The sequence below is a fragment of the Vulpes lagopus genome, chromosome 10 (genome assembly GCF_018345385.1).
Source record: "Vulpes lagopus strain Blue_001 chromosome 10, ASM1834538v1, whole genome shotgun sequence".
Lineage (NCBI taxonomy): Eukaryota > Metazoa > Chordata > Mammalia > Carnivora > Canidae > Vulpes > Vulpes lagopus.
In genome coordinates this window covers 32,166,442-32,188,342 of record NC_054833.1, presented here as the reverse complement: position 1 = coordinate 32,188,342, position 21,901 = coordinate 32,166,442, and positions in this window count along the sequence as shown.

Genomic DNA, 21,901 nt, shown 5'->3' with positions numbered 1-21,901 from the left:
GCGCGCACGGGGGGCGGTGGACCGGGACCAGGCGCAGGTGTCCGGGGGCGCAGGTGCCCCAGGGGCGCGGCCCCGAGTGAGCGCAGGGGGCCCAGGGGGCGTCGGGGCAGGGCCCGGGGCAGCGGACGTCGGGCCCTTGCGCTTCCCTGCTGAGAGCTTTCGGGGAAGCCACCCACTTTGGAGCCTCAGATGTGGCACAAAAGCAAAGGGAACACGGGTCCCCTAATCCAGACGCAGACATCTGTGCTGCTGGGTGCAAGGGCAGCCCAGCGGCAGCGCGGCCAGGCGGGGAGGGGAGGGGACGGGATGGGAGGGCGCACCCGGTCGGGTCGGCGGTGCCAAGGCCTCCAGGTGCGCGTGCCCGGGTCAAGGCAGCTTTGGGGGTCCCTCTCTCAAGTACCGGGAGCAAAGAAAGAAACAGCACACGTTGCCCTCACCTTGGCTTCTGAGAAGTCCTCCCATTCCTGCTGGGCAGCAATTTTTTTTTTTTTAATTTTTTAAGAGCTGTTTCTGCGTAAGGACAAAAGTTTTTGGCAGTTTGGATTTCAGCTTTTGGGGTTTTTCTTTTCCTTTCCCTGGTGTGAAATTTCAAACCGCCTGAACTTGATGAATACGGCTCAATGGCGCCCCCCGAAGGCCCACGGGGAGGGATGCAGGGGAAGAGGATGCGGACAGGGATCTGCAGGCCGGTCCCCTCCCCGCCCTGGACGGTCCAGCTCTGACACCAACAAGCTGTTTACACCTGTGCCCACCCGGAGGAACAGAGGCTGGGCTTCGGCCTAAAACAGGCCTCGGGTTGCATTCCAGCCAAGATGAGCTCTTGTGTCCCTCTGACTTGGTTTCCCTTTCCGTATGATACGGAACACAGAGCGACATTTTTTGGTTGCTGACTGAGTGGCAGGCCCTGTTCTGAGCGCTTACTTAGCCCGTGGGAACCCATTTAATGCTCACAAACACCCCATGACTTATGTGCTGTTATCCGTGCTATGCAAAGGAGGAAACTGAGGCACAGAGGGGGTTACAAGCCCTCCCGGCTGGCCCTTGGGCAGAACCAGGTTTGCAACCTCGTGGTGTGATCAGGAGCCCAGACTCATCAGGCATCGCCTGGCCTCCCGGACCTCTCCCGCTGGGCCCCTGGAGGATGGAGAAGAGAACGGCCACAAAATAAATGCTCAACAAACAGTAGCTCTAATCAGATTCTCTTTCTCAGTCAACCACTTCCAAATGCATGACTGGAGGCAAAATAGTGTCACTTCTCTGTGCCTTAGTTTTCCCATATGGGTAATAGGTCTGTGGACATGTCCTCCAGGTGCTGTTGAGAAGATATTTCATGCTAACCTATGAGTCTCAGAGAATCTACCAGATAAATCAGTCACTTCACCCCTCAGGACATTTCCTCGTCCATGGATAGAAGTGGTCAGTGATCCTTTAGAACACCAGTGGTGTCACTGGACTCCATCCTGGTTCAAAGACTGTGAAGCCATTCCTGCTAACCATTGAGAGAGACCGAGAATATTGTGGACTGTAGGCATGAGAACCAAGACCTGTGGGATCCCGCTCAGCTCTGTGACAGAAAGGCTGGCTGAGTCTTTACAGTGTGATCAGCAAACAGGCTTGGGGCAGAGAGGGGGACCGAAGGCTCTCTGGTGTTGCGACGCACCCTTTGCGCTCATTGTCCACCCAGTGACACAATGTGCATGACCTCTACCTCGCTCAATTAGAAACAGTGCAAGAAGGAAGGATGCATGTGGGGTACAATGGGGCTCTAATTCTCTGGGCTGAGCTCTACTCCCCACTGTCAGGTGGGAGAGAATCCAAAAGGGTCTAGCACCTAGCAGCAAAAATCACCATCCGTGCAGGGAACTGGTTAAAAGAGACAACTAAGAGGATGCTTGTTGTATTTTAAAACTCGATTAGATCTCACGTTTCTGCCTCATTTCACCCCGTGTAACGTCCTCCAGGTTCATCCGTGTTGTCACATATCAGAGAATTTCCCTCTTTTTGGAGGCTGAACAATTCTCCGTCGTATATCTGTATAAGCCTCCTTTTCTTCGTCCATTCATCTGCCAGTGGACACGGAGGTTGTTTCCAGATCTTGGCTACTGAGGCCAGTGCTGCCGTGAGGGTGGGAGCGCAGCTATCTCTCGAAGGTCCTGATATCAATTCTTTTGCATAAATGCCCAGAAGTGGGATTGCTGGCCCCCGGGGGTAATTATTCTATTTTTAATTTTTTGAGGTGCCTCCGCACTGTTTTCCACGGCTGCCACACCGTTTTGCGTTCCCACCAACAGTGTGCGAGGGTTCCCAGTGTCTCCAGGTCCTCGCCGATGTTGCTGCCTTTCTTTCTTCATAAGAGCCATCCTGACAGATGTGAGGCGATACCTCATTGTGCGGACAACAGGGAAATGCGTTGTCACACTAGTGGGTAAGTACCAAGGGGGACCTAGGCACACCACGTCAGAAAAGCAATTAGATACCCATCAAATCGTCCAATTAACTCTCACTTTAAATTCTAAGTCTTCGCATTGTTCTTGATCTGTGATGATAGAAAGATTGAGCTCAGGGAGGACTTCCCAATTATTTCTGTTACACACACGCACAGCACATGTGCACACTCACATGCACACGCACACAATGTTATTATGCAAAGAAACTCCTTGTCTGCATTTCTAAGGAAAAGGACCCGTGAATCTAGAGGTAAGAGGGGGGAAGAGAGAAGCTGTGTCCTATAGGGAGGGGGTTTTGAAACATGCTTTCCAGAGGGGGCCCAAGCTTAGGGGCATTTCTTTGGAGAACGAAGGACTGAGTCTCTCCCAATACAAGCGTGAGCCGGATTTCAAGGGAGTCTGGCTTCTGTCCCTAGAAGATGCCCTTCTCAATGCTTCCCTGGCCTGCAGCATGGGGGACCTGGGCTCTGCGACTAGAGAGACCCCTTCTGCTCAAATGCTGCTGGTGCAAGGCTGGTGCAAGACTGCAAGACCTCACAGGAGCTGCGGGGGAGCAGGAGCTGCCCCTACCCGCCTGCACTCTGCACCCCCCAGTCAGAGCACCCCCCTGCCCCTCACCAAGCACTACCCCCCCGCCAGGGCCCGTGTCATCCAGCCAGCTCTCCCGCTCCCGTGTCGGAGGCCAGGCCCTGCGCTGACGGCTGGGAGGGATAGAGGTGAGGCGCTCTGAGCCCACTGCAGGAGAGAGCTGGCACTAGAATGTGGTGGAGGGTCTTTACCAGAGGGTCTTTAATGTGGGTGGAGGGTCTTTACTACCACAGGAGAGAGCTGGCACTATAATGTGGGTGCAGCAGGGCAGCGGTGACCCTTTTGCAGGAACACACAGAACCTTCTCAGAGGCCTGGCACTGTGGGACCCCCGGGATTGTTTTTTTTTCCCCAGGGCTGGGGCATGCAGTGGGCGGTGGGTGGGGGGGTGCAACAGGAGAAAGCCAATGCTGGAAAGGCAGGATGAGGGGATGGGGAAGGATCCTGTGTGTCCCACTGAGGGTTTATGATTTGTCTTATAAGCAATGCATGACCTTTTAGGATGTTAGTGGATGCTGAAGGTTTAGAAGGGAAACCGGGGACTCTTCCAGGATGCACACCTGGCCTGGGCTGGGAATGACACAGGGACAAAGTGACAGGACAGTGGCCCCCCAAGGAGCCAGAGACATCTTCCCTCACTTAGCTCAGTTTTTCAGCCTAAATGTCATTATCACCTCTTTCCTAAGGACAGTATGATGTATGGATGACCAGAGGGGCTGGCTACAGAGGCCCACACCAATTCCTAATTTAAAGCACATAATCACAACAACAAAAAAAGCCCCTATCCCTCCATGGGACTTCCGAGCAACTAGATCCTAACTTAGAGGAAGTTTGCAATAAAGCAGGGGTAAAGGGGCCCCTGAGTGGCTCAGCTGGTTGGGCATCTGCCTTCAGCTCAGGTCATGATCCCCGGGTCCTGGGATCGAGCCCAGCATCAGGCTCTCTGCTCGGTGGGGAGCCTGCTTCTCCCTCTCCCTCTGCCTGCCCTTCACCTGCATGTTCTCTCTCTCTCTCTCTCTCTCATTCAAATAAGTAAATAAGTCTTTAAAAAAGGTAAATAAAGTGAATAAGTAAATAAAGTCTTAAAAAAAGTAAATAAAGTCTTAAATAAGTAAATAAAGTCTTTAAAAAAGTAAAGCCAGGGTAAAGAGATGAAAAAATATCTGTAAGAAATATATAAGAAAGAAAGGCATCACTAAATTCAGTTTTAGAGTACATGAGTTTTTTAAGTAAGATAAATCTTGTCACTGGATGACCCTGGTGATGAGAGAGATTAGTAAGGAAATAACTCGTGTCTCAAATAGCCCAGATCTCTAGCATCTCTGCAAATTTTTGTAAATGCCCCTAAAGACAATGATCCCTACAAGGCCCAAGGAGAATAACTGAACAGAAGCCAGAAGCCTGAATTGCTGTTCAAAGAGAGCCTGGCCCTAGGCGGCTCCTGGGTCAGACACCTGGGGCTGCCCTGGGTTCTGGGCTCCACCTCCTGCTGCTGGGGGTGGGGGTGGGGTGTCCTGGGTACAGAGAGGTGAGAAGTCCACTTGGCAACAAGGAGTAAATGGAGGGATTGCGTTGTGGATCCAGAGAGCAGCACCAGTCTCCTGGAGCTCCTGGGGCTTCTAAACCAATCCCAGGCTCAGGGCCCATCCCAAAGCCTGGGGCTTGGCCCGAAAGCCCATCAAGCGTCCTGTCCCCAAGGCCGCAGCGCAGTGATGGGCTCCCCAGCTCCTATTACCAACCCGGGGGTGGGGGGCAAGTCAGGGAACACGATCCCCCTCTGGGGCCTACCCCGGGGCTTTCTCACAACCCTGCTGCCCAGGGCGCACAGACTCAAGAGTGGCTGACAGTCGTCCTTGGGGAAAGGAGCAAGAAGTGGGGCTCCCTGAGATCCTGGAGGTGTCCCTTCTCCGACCGCAGAGCCTGGCGGCTTCACGGCGGCCCCCAGGGTGAGAGAAGCCCAGGGCAGGGGCCCGCCTTGTGGATCCCTAGCCACCCTGCCCCGGACACTTGAAGGCATTCAAGAGGTGCTCAATCATTGTTTGCTGAGCGCCCTGGTTGGCAGCAGAACTCGGTCTCCTTCATCCCCCGCATCCCCATCATCACTGCTGTCACCCACAGGACAGCACAACAGCCGCAGTAGCACTTCTGGCCTCCCCACCTACGTATCCAGTGACCCCATGAGCTGGACACCGTCATCGTTCCATTTCCCAGGTTGGGGGGTGGGGCACCAGCAGCGCTGGGTGCCCCCCAGGCCTGGCTCACAGTGCCTGCGCAGGTCGCTGCCCCTCAGAGACACCTTCTCCTTGTGGGTCTCCGGCCCCCGGAGGCCCTGAGACAGCACCCCAAGAACGGCCTCCTTCCCAGACAAGGGGGTGACAGCCAGGAGGGCATTTCTCCCCATTTGCAGCCCTGGGAAATCACGTTGGCATTGTTGTCTTTTCCAGCTTCGTCTTGCATTCACTCAGCACAGAATTTTCGGGTCCCTACAGTGTGGTCCACTAGGCAGGTGAGGCAAACAGTGACCAGGACATTGGTGGGTCTGTGTGGGTGAGCGTGTGTCCCAGTGAGGCCAGTGAGGACGGAAGGCAGGGATGAGTGGGAGTTACAACAAGCAGAAATCCTCTGCATCTGGTCTCCCTGCCTCTGTCTTCTGCTCTCACAACCGACACTCACCACCCCCCCCCAAACCCTGCCTTTCTAGAAGGCACCTGCTGTCAGCCCCTCCCTGCTGGCATTGAGCTATGGGGAAAGTATAGATGTTAGAACAAATTTTTTTTTTAAGATACTTATTTGTTAGAGAGAGAGAAAGAGAGGGAATGAGCAGCAGAGAAGGGCAGAGGCAGAGGGAGAAGCAGACTCCCCGCTGAGCAGGGAGCAATGCAGGACTCGATTCCAGGACCCTGGGGTCCTGACCTGAGCTGAAGGCAGACACTTAGCCAACTGAGCCACCCGGGCGCCCTGATATTAGAACAAACAAAACCTAAGTCCGAATTTCACTTTCACCGCTCCCTCACGGATGACTCTGTTGAGACTCGGTTCACAGCTGTAAAATAATTTTCCCTTCAGGGCTCCTGGGCCCGGTGGCACCAGTTGGGGCAAGATCCATTTGGGATGCGGGGCCAGGGAGTAAATGTCAGGTGGAGCAATGGGGACAGCAAATGAAAACTTGCTCTGGGGAAGTGTGCCGGAGAGAGAAAGAGAAATGTGGTGGTAGGTGGGAGTGGGAGTGTGGCCGAGAGAGGCAGGCTTAAGGATGCAAGGAGTGCCACACCTTTGTAAGCTTAGGAGATCAAGTCACAGAGAGAGGCTGAGACCCAGGGAGAGGAAGTGTGACTCCGGAGATTCAGGAACCGGCAGGCCGACAGGGGGAGGGAGGTACAGGTGTAGACAGATATAGAGAAGCACATAAATAACCAGTGGACACATGGGAATGGTAATTCCTCATGGTGTCCCCTTTTATTCTATGAAATTTGTGTAAGAAAAAAAAAATTGGTGTAAGAGCCTCTGTGAGGACCAAGGAGTAAAAGATTTAAAGGAAGCCTGAGATGAGAGAGGGAGATCTGAGGTTTGAACCCTAAATTATGGGGTCATGGAAAGGAGGTGATTAAAAGCAAGTAAGAGCTGATAGAAAAGTCTGAGTTCTAGCTGAGGTAGGAAACCACGAAGTTTAGTTGTAAAATTACACTTAAAAATAAAATGTGATTTAAAAATGGGAGAGGATGATGAAAAGTCATCCGGAGAGCTCCTGGAGCTGCACCGGGTGTCGGGAGGGAGGTAGGGGGAGCAGGGAAGTGATGGGACAAGAGGGAAAATGGGCAGAGGGGCAGGGAGGGGTGCCGTTGCGATGACCCAGTGCCGTGAGCGTCGGCAGCATGGCTGGATGTCGCTGATCTCAAATACCTGAACCTCGGTCCAAATTGGTTTGGAGCCAAAACTGACCTCAGATCCAAGACAAAATTCAGCCCGGCCTCAGGGAAGCAAGAATCAGTCACTCGGAAACGTCCTCCCATTCTGCACAAGCTCTATCTCCTAGGATCTGCCCCTGATGAGCTAGCTCCCTGTTGGGAGCCGCAGTGAGGGACCAGGGCAGGGGCTGGGCAAGCCAGGTGCCCAGGGCATAAAGGACAAGGAGTACTCACTCTGGGTGGTGCGTAAGGTGGGTCATTGCGGGCCACTACCCTGCAAAAATGACGGCCCTCAGCTTGGCTGCTCACCACGGTGCAAAAAGAATAAAAAAACATACACGCTGCCCAATCCCGAACTTGCAGGCTAGCTTTGGGAGCATTTTAGAAACAGGCAAAAAAGAAAAAAGGCAAAAAAAAAAAAAAAAAAAAAAAAAAAAGAACAAACTCTTTATAAAAATAAATAAATAAACAGAATCAGCACGGTGCAAACGTCCTGTTTTTGCCAGGAGATCCCTTATGAGTCCAGGACATTCGCATCCATCCACCCTCAGCTGTGGGGGGAGGGGTCAGGATCTATTCTAGAATCTGCAACTGCTCCCAACACCACTGACATGCAGGTGCTGAACACGCCCCGGGGGCCAGGCAGCATAATCCATCCAGGGTCCAGGGTTTCTGGAAGGTTTCCGTTGGGCGGGTGGAGCCCGGGCAGCCCAGCAGCCTGGGCCTCCGCCTGTCGCCCGGGAGCCCGCCGCCTGGTGGCCGCTGGCTCGCCCGCACCACGCAGAGCTGTCACCCAGGGAGCCCGCAGCGCCCCTCCCACGCTGCTCCCCTTCCTTTTTGCTTCTGCCCACCTGCTTCCACCGATTAGAAGCCACTGCCCTGTACAAGTAGATAAACTACAGGTCCTAGCAGGGACGACCAAAGAACCCGAGAGAGCCACTGCGCGGCCCCTTGGCCTTCCTGGCCACCTGAGCCGCCGGGCAGCTTGGAATCTCACCCTGGAGGGACCGAAAGCAGCAGGAGCCAACGACTACAAATACATGGCCTTCTCCCCCTCCCTTTCCCACTGGATGATTTTCCCATCACCTCCAGCTTTCAAGGGTCTTTGCAGGGGGCCCCCGGCAAGCAGGGCCTGCTGGCTGCTCCAGAGATCCACAGGCCTGGACCACACTCCCACACGCCTCAAGTGGGCCCATGGAAGACTCTCCAGGTTCTCTCATTAAAAAAAATATATCTATGTTGTCTTAAGGAAAATGGGACAGGGAAGGACGAGCCCCCCAGATGGGCCTCGGCACCCTCTGCAGCTCTGGCCACTGGAAGGACCTCTCGGCTCCTTAAGGAGGCTAAGACTGCTACAGGCAGCCGATGGGAAAGGAGGCTCTGGCAAGTGATGATTTCATTCCACCATTGTCAAAGCCAAACAGGAAAATCCAAGAGAAATAAAGTGTGAGGGGGATCCCTGGGTGGCTCAGCGGTTTAGTGTCTGCCTTTGGCCCAGGGTGTGATCCTGGAGTCCCGGGATCGAGTCCCACATCAGGCTCCCTGCATGGAACCTGCTTCTCCCTCTGCCTGTGTCTCTGCCTCTCTTTCTCTGTCTCTCATGAATAAATAAAATCTTAAAAAAAAAAAAAAAGTGTGAGTTACTGGATCTGGGTTTTAATGATCAAGTTGACTACGTGTTCCCTATTTGTCATGTTTTCACTCTATGCGGTTGCTAGGTTCGCATAGCCACAGGCTGGAAGGACAGGTGCTCAGCAGAGGGAGGAGGGAGGGTAGAGGGAGGGATGGAGGGAGGAAGGAAGGAAGGAAGGAAGGAAGGAAGGAAGGAAGGAAGGAAGGACCGAGGGAAGAAGGAAAGAGACAGGGAGGAAGGGAGGGAGGGAGGGAATTGGGCTGACTCCATTTTCAGATACGGAAAGCCCACGTCAGCTCCCTACCGTGACACATACAGCTCTACCCCCCACTCTCCAGGTTTCTTAGCTCCTATAAAAGTCGCATGTCTGGGGGCTCCTGCCTGTAGGACGCCTGGGGGAGCAGAGAGGCTAATGCATATTGCGGTACCAACGAGAAATAGCTACCTCCTCTCGTCTAACCTTTGGAGTCCAGCAGCCTTTATTGCCCTGACCCCGGTGCATGAGGGTTATGAAACGGCGATGGCTCTCCCAGGGGATGTATTTGTAGGGCAGAAAGGAGAGTTGAGAGCTCTTTAATTACCTACAGATTTTATACTGCTCGTGTGACTGGGCCAACATCAGGGCTTTACCCGGAGCCGAAGGAGGCCCATGAGGGTCCTGCTCAAACACAGGCCCCCGAACTCCCGGCCTCTGAAATCACCCTTTGGAATCTATAGAGGAAGTCTGAGGATTTGGAGCAAGAGGGGACTGGAGCAGAGATAAGAGAAAAGAAGGAAGCCAGTGAAAAGGGGGGAAAGAGAACTCCTTTGGGAAGCATTCGATGCGATTTGACTCTCCTGGTGCACACGCTTCATCCATGAGCCGGAAGTCTCCACAGGATGTGTTGGTTCTGATGGAAACAGGAAGCTTGTGAAGAAGTATCTAGAAGAGGAAGACATGTTTCAAAAGATAAATCAATACCCTGTAAACCCAGTGATGGTGGTCGTTTGGACACAAGCTAAGACAAACAGGACACCAAACGATCCTTAAAACAGAGAGCCTGGCAGCTCACAAATGGGGACCCCAAGGCTGTGGTCTGGATGGCTGTTGCCACCAGTCAGGAATGCTGACCCCCTCCACCCACAATTGCTTTTCCTTAAATACCTAGGATTTCAAGCAAACACCATCTAATGCCATCATAACCTCAGTGGATCTTGATTCCTCACTTCCCTTTATAAGCATAAAGCGTTTCTATCAGTCTCGACTCCACTTTTTTTAGGAAATAATTTCTGACTGCCCAACACTGGGGCAGAGATCTCTCCTGCATGCCCCCAGTTTCCAGAACCATGTTATAAAATAAGCTCTTCTGTGATCACCTGATTGCTTACCCGAACCCCTTCCCGTATAACCAAAGAAGGCAGAGACTCAGTCCTCTTGACTCTGACATTCACAGTTAAGCACAATGCCTGGCACGTGATCGACCCACATGTGGCCTCCATCGGCTGGACACAGGCCAGATCCTCACTTAATGTAGAATCGAATCTCACGGTAGCCCCTCCTTAATAAGAGGAGCACATGTCTATCTAGCACCTGCTGATCTGTATACTTTGAACATATTAACCCACTTAACTTATCATACCCCTCCGAGGTACGTGCTAGTATTCTCCAGATCGGAGAATTGACACCCAAGGAAATGGAGTTTCTGCCCTGGGACACCCAGGAACTCCATGTCACAACCAGGCTCTGGACCCAAGGCAGTCTGTCTCCAGAACCCCTGCTCTCAACACTGCACGACACTGCCTCTGGCCACACTTAGGGGAACTTTCAATTCAACGAACACTTACTTGACATCAACTACTCCACACCTGGAGGTAGAGAGACGAGCAAACCATGATGTCTGTCAGGAACTGACAGGAACATCTCACGTTAAGCAGGGTCAGGGCTACTCCAAATCATTCATCAGCGAACCATCTCAAACACTGGAAAGAGCATGTTGAGTAATGTGCTAGCAAAAAGGCTCTGTGGACATAAAGGGCCACGGTGATTCCTCATTAATTCAGATTTTCCCCCACTATTTAAGGGTTTCTCCTTTTTCCAACTTTGTGCTGAAACTGTTCTTTTCACAATGGGAAGAAATGAATAGTATAAACATAATCTCCATGTTACAGGAGCGAAATGATTCCTACCATGTCAGGAATGCAGATATATATTATAATCCTTTACCATGGGAATTACTAATAGGTTTTCAATTATAAAATGCTCACTTAAGCAGGTTCCCTCTGGCATAACACTAAACGCACAGTGGCAGCTAAGCTCTGAGCAACAGGTCCAGGTCAAATGTGGAAGCCAACATAGCATAGGCCTAAATATTTAAAAGTAAATATTTAAAGGGACGCCTGGGTGGCTCAGTGGTTGAGCCAGTGGTTGAGCATCTGCCTTTGGCTCAGGTGGTGATCCAGGGGTCCTGGGATCGAATCCCACATTGGGCTCCCTGCAGGGAACCTGCTTCTCCCTCTGCCTGTGTCTCTGCCTCTGTGTGTGTGTGTGTGTGTGTGCGTCTCATGAATAAATAAATGAAATCTTTGAAAAAAATAAGTAAAAGTTTAACTCAGGCTTATATACTGGTAAATATATATGTTCTATCCTCCTGGCTTGATAAATAAAACTTTACAGTGACAACATGTTTTTTTTTTTAAATGTGTAAAGCTATGATTTTTTTTTTAAGATTTTATTCATTTATTTATTTGAGAGCAAGAGTAAGAGACAGAGAGAGAGAAGGAGCACCAGCGGGGGGTGGGCAGAGGGAGAGGGAGGAGCAGACCACCCACTGAACAGGGAGCCCAGTGTGATGTGGGGCTTGATCCTAGGACCATGGGATCATGACCTGGGTGGAAACCAAACGCCTAACCAACTGAGCCATGCAGGTGCCCCAAGCTATGGTCTTTATAATACTGAAAGTCAGCAAAATATCAAAGATGTCTGAATTTAGTTATTATTTCAAAGGCTTGATTGATGAAATGAAACAACAATGTTTGGGTGAGAATAAAATCAAGACATATAAATAATAAATTGTTCTATATTTACTCCATAAACTTTGCTACTCATAGCTACATTTTGGTCAAATTATTAATTATATTGTTATAATTAGAATTTTTATTTTTCTTTTTATTTTTTTAATAATAAATTTATTTTTTATTGGTGTTCAATTTGCCAACATACAGAATAACACCCAATGCTCATCCCCGTCAAGTGCCTGCCACCCAGTCACCCCTACCCCCCGCCCTCCTCCCTTTCCACCACCCCTAGTTCGTTTCCCAGAGTTTAGGGTCTTCCATGTTCTGTCTCCCTTTCTGGTATTTCCCACTTATTTTTTCTCCTTTCCCCTTTATTCCCTTTCACTATTATTTATATTCTCCAAATGAATGAGACCATATAATGTTTTCAAATAATTTATGTCCTACCTACAGTGCTAACCTAAAGAAAAAAGGTAATTGTACCTAAGGCACCTGGGTGGTTCAGTTGGTAAGCACCTGACTTTCGATCTCAGCTCAGGTCTTGGTCTCAGAGTCATGAGTTCAAACCCCACTTTGGGCTCTCCACACCCAGCATGGAGCCTACTTAAAAAAAAAAAAAAAAAAAAAAAAAAAAAAAAAAGGTAATTGTACTCAAAGCATAAACATTTTGAATGTAGCTTATCAAAACCCTAAATTAAAGTGAATGCTAAAAGGAGAAAGTCAATTAGTGTTTTTCTTTTCCCAGCACCCTTATCTGGCATCTTTGTCATCATATCAGTCAAAACACCAACAATTTCTCTTGCCAACATGGCCTTTTCTCCTACTTCTCTCCAAGTTCCCATATGGGATATTTGAAAAATTTTCCTTCCCCTTACTCCTCTTTACCCCAAAAGTTATTTTTATGATGTTTTTCCTTCCCCATTTTACCAACTCATTTTGTTAAGATTTAGTTTCAGGATGTTGTTAAAATGCACCTTGCAATCAGTATGATTTATACTTTCTTTTCTGAATCATTATTTAGCATGTACTGTACATGACCAAAAAGAAGACTTTTAATCCAGGTGGGTTCTGCTCAGATTTGTTATTGTTGGGTTCTTTGACCACCTCCTAAGTTCCGTTGGTATAGATAAGAAGTCAGATGCGAGTCTGATTGCTTCTCACTTAATGTATAATGTGTTCTTTTCATTTGGAAATCAATACATTTTCTCCTTTACTTTGAAGTTCTGTAATTTTAATTTTACCTAATTTTATAATTAGGTGCTGAGCACCTAATATTTATTGAGTACCTACTATACGCTGGGCACTAATCTAAACAACTTTCATGTATTAAATCATTTAATACTTACAACCACATTTTGAAGTAAATGTTATTGTTATTTCCGTTTTACAGATGGGAAAATTGAGGCCCAGTGATGAAGTGGATGGCCTAAATTCAAACATCACATAAATGGTGGAGCCAGACTTCAAAGGCAAATAAACGATTTGGCTATAGAACCTGGGCTGTGCACTGCTCAACACATGTGTGCCTTTTTTAAGGTACTTGGAGGCACCTGGTGGCTCAGTTGGTTGAGCGTCTGACTCTTGGTTTCAGCTCAGGTCATGATCTCAGAGTCATGGGATTGAGCTCCATATCGGGCTCTGTGCTTGGTGGGAAGTCTGCTTGAGATTCTCTCTCTCCCTCTCCCTCTGCCCTTCCCCACTGCTTGCTCTCTTTCAAATAAATAAATACATACATACATACATAGTTTAAAAAATTTAACATGGGTGGATCTGGGTGCCTCCTTTGATTTTGCAGATTTAGGTCTTCTTTCAACTCAAGAATATATTCTTCAATAATAGAACTTTTAAAAGTATCAACTCTCTCCTATGTGTGCTTTTCTCTTTCTAGAGTTTATGCATCACTTTTTTCAGCAATTTACTGAGATTAATTCAACAGTCCCCTTCCGTTGCTCACTCATAGTACCGTAGACTTACCTCAATTTCAGGTCTCAACACATCATTTCCTGAATACTTGTCTTTCCCCACCAATAAACTGCAGGTTGCTTAAGGGCAGAGAATGTATCATGTTGACTGTTGTATCCCCAATACCCATTTCAGTGCCTGATACATGGTAGGTTCTCAGTAAATATTGGCTACTATTAAATCAACGGAATAGTCTCTGACTTCTAAATACTCTTGGTGTTTCTCGCAAATACTCTGGCAAGACCTCCAGGCAACTCCCTTCTGTTGATCCATAGGTATTTCTAACAGGGAGCCAGCAAAGTCTATGCAATGTCTGGTAGGCACCCATTTGTCTTATTCAGGCACACCCAAGGGTCTCAGTCTGCCAGCACCCTCACTTCTAACTTCTTCCCACACAATTAGATGCTGCTGCACTCCTTTCTTTCTTTCTTTCTTTCTTTCTTTCTTTCTTTCTTTCTTTCTTTCTTCTTTCTTTCCTTTCTTTCCTTCTTTTATTAGTTTCAGAGGTAGAGCTTAGTGATTCATCAGTTGCATACAATACCCAATGCTCATCACATTCCTTAATGTCCATCACCCAGTGACCCCCATTCCCCCACCCCCTCCCCTCCAGGAACCCTCAGTTTGTTTCCTAGAGTTAAGAGACTTTTATAGTTTGTCTCCCTCTCTGATTTCCTCTTATTTTATTTTTCCCTCCCTGCCCCTGTGTTCATCCGTTTTATTTCTTAAATTCCACATATGAGTGAAATCATATGGTATTTGTCTTTCTTTGACTGACTCATTCTGCTTAGCATAATACCCTTTTGCTCCAACCACATTGTAGCAAATGGTAACACTTCATTCTCTTTGATATATATATCACATCTTCTTTATCCATTCATCTGTCGATGGACATCTGGGCTCTTCCCACAGCTTGGCTCTTATGGACATTGCTGCTGTAAACACTGGGGTACAGGTGCCCCTTCATATCACTACATTTGTATCTTTGGGGTAAATACCCAGCAGTGCAATTACTGGGTCATATGGTAGCTCTACTTTCAACTTTTTGAAGAACCTCTATACCATTTTCCAGAGTGGTTGCAGCATTCATATGTCGATGGACATCTGGGTTCCTTCCATAGTGTGGCTATTGTGGACTTGCTGCTATAAACACTGGGCTGTAGCACTCATTTCTCAGCATTCTACTAGAAGGAATGGAATAGTTTTAGGAGATGGACGAGTTCTCAGAATTCCCCAGAAAGGAGAGATCTACACAGTCTAAGAGGCACAAGAGAGTCTGGAATTGTAAGTCCTTCAGAGTGCAGCAAAAAGAAAAGTTGATCCCATGCTGAGGGGCACAGTACGCGAGCCACCTGCTGCATATCATCAGGCTGGCTCTCACCATGTCCTCACCTTTGCCCAAAGCTTTCATCTTACTTGATTAAGATTTATTTCTATGGTACCACCACTCAAATTGTAAAAGAAAAGTACAAAATGACATCTGGCCTCAATTTAAGTCCCTCAATGAAAACTTTGCCAGCCTCCCATTTAACATTCTTATTAAGAGAGAAAAAGACAAAAATTCACGATACCAACATTTAAGACTATTGATCAATCTGAGGAGACCCACTGTCTACAGACCCTATAGTACTTGGCTGATGAAAGCAGTCCACAGGGCGGGGAACAAGGCAAATCCATCTGCTCATCTCTCCACTTTGCTTCAGGGTTACAAGATCAGGATCAGTAGGGAAGCCAGTGAGCTGCCCCCCTCTGTCATGCAGCATTTTCCTCCCTAAGTGTGTCACTTCCCCAGCCCCCCCCCTCACACTCAAGGACTTGCTTACACAACTACTTAGAGGTTGCAAATCTGAAAAAAAAAAAAAAGTGACAAGCTGGGTGTGAGGACTAGAAGCAGCCCATTGCCTTCTGTGAGGCCTGAGCCTCAGAAGAAAAGCCCAGTGAGGGAACATAGACAAGCAAAGCGAGTCCCCATGGCCTCACCTGCTGGACCTTAAAGGGGTTCACACAGCCTCTGTGTTCAGCTTGGCAGAGAAGAGTAAACTACGGGCACTAGAAGATGCTCTCTCATGCCAGTTAAGGAAGCTGGCTGAGGAACTAGCAGACATTGAGTCTATACCAGCCTGACACATATACCTGTTGAAATAAACAGGGAATTGAACTCATGCCTAAGGATACAAAGGGCATACACAGGCAATCTGCATACTGAATATTGGCAAACATTTTGTTTGGTTAGCCACGGGTCTTGTGGGGGGGAAAAAGTTACAGAGCACGAGAAAAGGTACATCATCATAAAGGCTCTGAAACATTGCAAGCCTCTAACATGGTGGCTTCAATAGAATGCCAGAAGATACAGTCTCTTTGACAGAGTAACAGTGCACCCAAGGAGACACAGCAAATGATTTTGGAAAGAAAACAAAAAGATTAAGAGGACATGAGTCAGAATACAGAAGATTGCAAACTAATGAAAAATATAGTCTCAGAATTACATTGAAGGCAGGAAAATGGAGAGTGGAAATTGCAGGAAAAAAATTAGTAACTGGAGAATGAACTTGAAAAGTTCTTTCAGACTGCAAAGGAAAATGATCAACTAAAAACAGAGAAAAAATAAGAGACGTAGATGACAAAGGGTGATGTTTTTGTCTAAGGCTGAGTGACCCCCAAGGAATAAACCCAAACTGCTGGAATGAGAGTAATAATTGGAATCGTGACTAAAGAACACTTTTTTTTTTAGGAGGTTCAAATGTCCTTGAAACCAAAAGCGTTCACCATGTCCCAAGCTAAATCTACAAAAAAGAGGCATGTCCTGGGAATTTATTATAAACATAAGATAACAGGAAAATACCCTGTAGGTACATAGGTAGAAAACCAAGCTACCTAGAGTGGAACAGTAAACAATATCGGCAGAGTATTTGTGGAGAATGTTGAAATACAAGAATTCCATGCTCACTGCTGTTGTCTTTCACTTGTGAAGGTAATAAGAAATATTTTCAGTTATTCAAGAGTTCAGAAAATACCATGCTGTATGCCTTTTTTGAACAAACATACCAAATGAAGGAGCGATTTCAAAACCCAGGAGTGGGGATGTCATAAAAGCATCACACCAGCACACAGCATTTTAACAAATTACATATAGAGTTAACTCTAAACAATTGCCTTAAACCACGGTTGCAGAACTAAATGCAAATGTCAGAAGAGGTTTTTAAAAAGGAACGTGCAGGATGTAAAAAAAATAATGATTTTGCAACCATTATGTGGCTTAAAAACTCAGGAAAAGGAAGAAAAGGTGTATGGAAAATGCTTAGCTGCATTATTTCCTATAGGAAGTGCTTCAGAAAGCAACTTTACTCTTGACTTTGGGTAATTAAAGAAATGCAGATTAAAATATTTTTCTAAATGTCAAGGTAACCAATGGTGCAGTTAAAAGCATAACGCATTCCACTGTGGCCGTGTTTCTTTCCCCTGCAGCTCCAGATTACACACACAACGGTGCCTTCTCTTCCCTCCCACCTGGACCCCTCCTATCAACAATTAAGCACGTTCGAGTCCCTGCAAATCCTTAAAATAGATTTGTATATCATTTCAACCCCACATCTCCTTTTAACCTGGTAATTGCCAATTTGGGTTGCACATTAGAGCCACCTGGGAGCTTTATGAACTGTCCCAGTGCTTGGGTCCAACTCCCAGAGATTCCAATTTAGTTGGTCTGGAGAATGACCTTGGCATTGGGGTTTTTAAAAGCATTTCACATAATTCTAGTGTACAGGCAAGGCTGAGAACCACATTAGCCCTAACTCTCCGCTCCACTTCTCAGTAAAATTACTAAGAAGTTTTTCATGAAATGTGCTTCCATTCCTTTTTCTCCTAACCTTTTCTCAAATCACAACCAGGCTTCTGACCCCATCACGTCCCTGAAATAGGTCTTGCTAAAGTCACTAAAAGCCCAAATGCCACAACATCCAAAAGCATGTTTCAGTACACATCTATGCCGACCTCTCTGCTGCTCTAGGTGTTTATTAGGACCCTGCATCTCTTGACACACTCTCTTCCTTTCAACACCGAGAGGAACTCGGTTCAGCCTATTCTTGGACTTCTCTGCTGCTTCTTGGAGATTTATCCTTCCCATCCAGCGATCAAAAGTTGATGTTCCTCCCCGATGTTTCTAGCAGCAATGTCCACAATAGCCAAACTGTGGAAGGAGCCTCGGTGTCCATCGAAAGATGAATGGATAAAGAAGATGTGGTTTATGTATACAATGGAATATTCCTCAGCCATTAGAAACGACAAATACCCACCATTTGCTTCAACGTGGATGGAACTGGAGGGTATTATGCTGAGTGCAGTAAGTCAATCGGAGAAGGACAAACAGTGTATGTCCTCATTCATTTGGGGAATATAAATAATAGTGAAAGGGAATATAAAGGAAGGGAGAAGAAGTGTGTGGGAAATATCAGGAAGGGAGACAGAACATAAAGACTCCTAACTCTGGGAAATGAACTAGGGGTGGTTGAAGGGGAGGAGGGTGGGGGATGGGGGTGAATGGGTGATGGACACTGAGGGGGACACTTGACGGGATGGGCACTGGGTGTTATTCTGTATGTTGGTAAATTGAACACCAATAAAAATTAATTTATTAAAAAAAAAATTGATGCTCCTGAGCAACCCAAGCATCCACTGATAGATAAGTGGACAAAATGCATACGTGCGTGTGCACACACACACACACACACACACACACTGGAATATTACTCAGCCATAAAAAAGCTTGAGATCTTACCACTTGTGACGATGTGGATGAACCTAGAGGATATTCTGCTAAGTAAATTAAGTCAGACAAAGATAAACCAATGCCATGAGTTTGTTTATATGTGGAATCAAAAAATAAAACCAACAAAACCAAAACAGAAAACAGACTTGTAAATACAGAGAACAAATTGGTGGATGCCACAGGGGGAGCAGCTGGGAAGGGGAATGGGTGAAACAGATGGAGCTACAAACTCCCAGTTATAAAATCAGTAAGTCATTGGGATGAAAAGTAATATAGTGACAAGTCAGTTACACCATAATAACTGTTTGGTGACAGATGGTAACTACACTTACCATGGTGATAATTTTGTAATGTGTATAAATGTTGTATGACTATGTTGTATACCTGAAACTAATATTGTATGTCAGCTATACTTCAGTTAAAAAAAAAAAAAAAGTTGGTACTACTGAAGACCTACCTTAAACCATTTTGTGATTAGGAATCTCACTTACATTCTCCTTCATAAAAGACAATCTCCTCCATGCCCGTGATTGCAATTTCAATCTTGTTTTTGGTGATTTACAATGTGTTTCTCTAGCCTAGACCTTTCTAGAGCTGCAGGCCACACGGCCCATGACAGCTCCATTGCCTCAGCCTCTCCTGGTCCACACTATACTTGTGATCCTCTCTCTTAGTGCACCCCTCCATCCATTCCCATGAACCCAGAAACAAGGTGTCTCTTCCACTCACCACATCCACCTGTCACCAGGCCCTCTCCATAAGAATCAACATCTCCTACCCACAACTTCTCCTCTACCACTTGCCCAAACCAGCAGCTACATCTCTCTCAAAGGTGGTAGAGCTCACCACCAGTAACCTCCCACCTACCGTGTCATCAATAAGCTTTGCAAGTCTCATATCAATACTATCAGTTCCCCACCAAAAGTCTTTGAAGACTCCCGCTTGTCTCAATCAGGATAAAACAAAATAAAATTAATTTTTTTTTATTTTTTAAAAAAAGATTTATTTATTTACTTAAGAGAGAGAGAGAGTGAGACTGAGTGGGAGAGAGCATAAGTGAGGGGAGGAGCAGAGGAAGGGCGAGAAGCAGGCTCTTCAGTGAGCAGGAAGCCCAAAGTGGGGCTCCATCCCAGGACCCCTGGGATCATGACCTGAGCTGAAGGCAGACACCTAACCAACTGAGCCATCCATGTGCCCCAGAAAAAAAAAAAATTAAGAGAAAAGAGAAGGTCCTTCCTGGCCGGGTCCCTCTCTTCCTATCAACTTCTCTTCCACTCTTCCTCTCAGCCTCACCCTCCCCATATACCTCCTCTGGGCCTCACCCCCATCCTCCCTTATCAGCCTCACCACCACTTTCCCTTCTCAGCCTTACCTCATTCTCTCTGTCTCACCCTCCTCTCCCATCCCTACATTTCAACCATCTTGACCTTCCTGTTCCTCAAATGTGCTTACCTACCTCCTGACACATGACCTTTACCCACTGTGTTTTCCTCTGTGGAGAAGAGTCTCCCCTATCCCATTCCCCTCTCTCATTCTAGCTTTCTTTGCCTAATCCACTCAACCTGCTTTCTGCCTGGAGCACTTCCCTTCACTTCACACCCCTCCTTCCTCTCTATCCACAGGCCTACCTGTATTCTACACCATTCTAACATCATGCACATTTCCTCTCCTTTAACATAAGCCTCACTGTGTAATAATGAACTTATCTTTGTGGTTTCTGATAGATGCCTGCCTCCCCGCCACCCCGACTGTGAGCCCCATGAGGGCAGGAATTAGCCCCACAGCCTATCCCTGGCATGTAGTAAGTGTCCAATAAATGATTGTGTAATGAAAACTAAATCTATCTTATATAACACAAGTGATAAAAAGTGAAATTGAGGACATTACAAAGGAGTATGCAAAACTAAGTTCCATTTCAACAACTTTGAAAAATTATATCAATGGTTGGAATATGATGCCATTTAAAAAATTTTTCGTAATGATTACATAGGATTGTGTAAATTTTCATGTAGCATTTGGGAAAAAAATAAGCAATAAAGCTTTTCTGTATAATAATCTTAATTTCTAATTTCTCCTCAATAAAAACTGAAATGAAATCCCCAAAATGTTAATAATAATTGTTCTGGGTTGTGCAATTAGGGTGATTTTTATTTTCTTCCTTATATTTTTCAGAATTTTCTGAATTATTTGTAAGAAAAATATATTAATCAGCAAAAGTTGTGTCAGTCAATTATGCTCTGTGTTATAGGTGACAGAAAACCTAAAAGTGGTTCAGAAATGACAGGAATCTATGAGTAACATAACTGAGAAGGTTTGATTATGGTTTAACGAAGGCCTTGGCTTCATTTCCTGCAAACATTTTGTGTTTGGTCTATTTCTCTGTTTAGCTTCCTGCCCAGATTGACTTCCCTCATGATGGTGAAATGACTGCAGTGACAACCACAAATTTAGGGCCATTGGAAATGGACAAAGAGGGAATGAACAGTTGATGGACATGTCTGTTGTAAACATTTAAAAATAAAATACTTGCTTACCTAATTTAAAAGATTAAAAGGCACTACAATGCAGGGAAAGGGGCATTGAGGCAAGACAAGGATGTTCCCTTCTCACCACTTCTTTGCAACATCATACTGGATAAAATACTCATGCAATAAAAAAGGAAAAGGTATAAGATTGGGAAGCAAGACATAAAGCTATCTTTGTTCCTAGATGACATGCTTGTCTATGTAGAATATCCAAAAGAATCAAGGGGAAAACTCCTGGAACTAATAAGAGATTAGATAGCAAGATTGTAGGATACACGGTTATTATACAAAAGTCAATTGCTTTCCTGTATACCAACAACAAACAAGTTGGATTTAAATTAGAAACACCAATCATTTACACTCTCACCCAATGAACTAAAACACTTTGGTATAAGTCTGACATATACATAAGATATCTATGAGGAAAACTACAAAACTCTGATGAATAAAGCCAAAGAACAAAATAAATGGAGAAATATCCGTGAATAGGAAGACTCAGTATTGCCAAGATGTCAAACCTTCCTAACTTGACCTCTAGATTCAAGGCAATCCCAATCAAAATCTCAGCAGGTTATTTTATAGATATCAACCGATTGATTCCCAGGGAGAGGCAAAAGACCCAGAATAGCCAACATAATATGGAAGGAAAAGAACAAAGTTAGAAGACTGACATTGCTCAACTTTAAGACTTACTATAAAGCTACAGTAATCAAAACAGTGTGGTAATGGCAAAAGAATAGACAAATCATCAATGGGACAGAATAGCCCAAAAATAAACCCATAGAAGTATAATGATGTAAACTTCGACAAAGGTACAAAGAGAATACAATGGGGCAAAAACAGTCTTGCCAACAATGGTGCTAGAACAAGTGGTTATCCACATGCCAAACAGCAAATCTAGACACAAACTTTGCACCCTTCACAAAAATTAACTCAAAATGGATCATAGGCTTAAATGCAAAACTATAAACATGTAGAAAATAACACAGGAAAAAAAAAGAAAATAACACAGGAGAAAACCTAAACGACCTTGGGTATGGTGATGCCTTTTTAGATACAGCACAACGGTGTAAAGTCTGAAAGAGA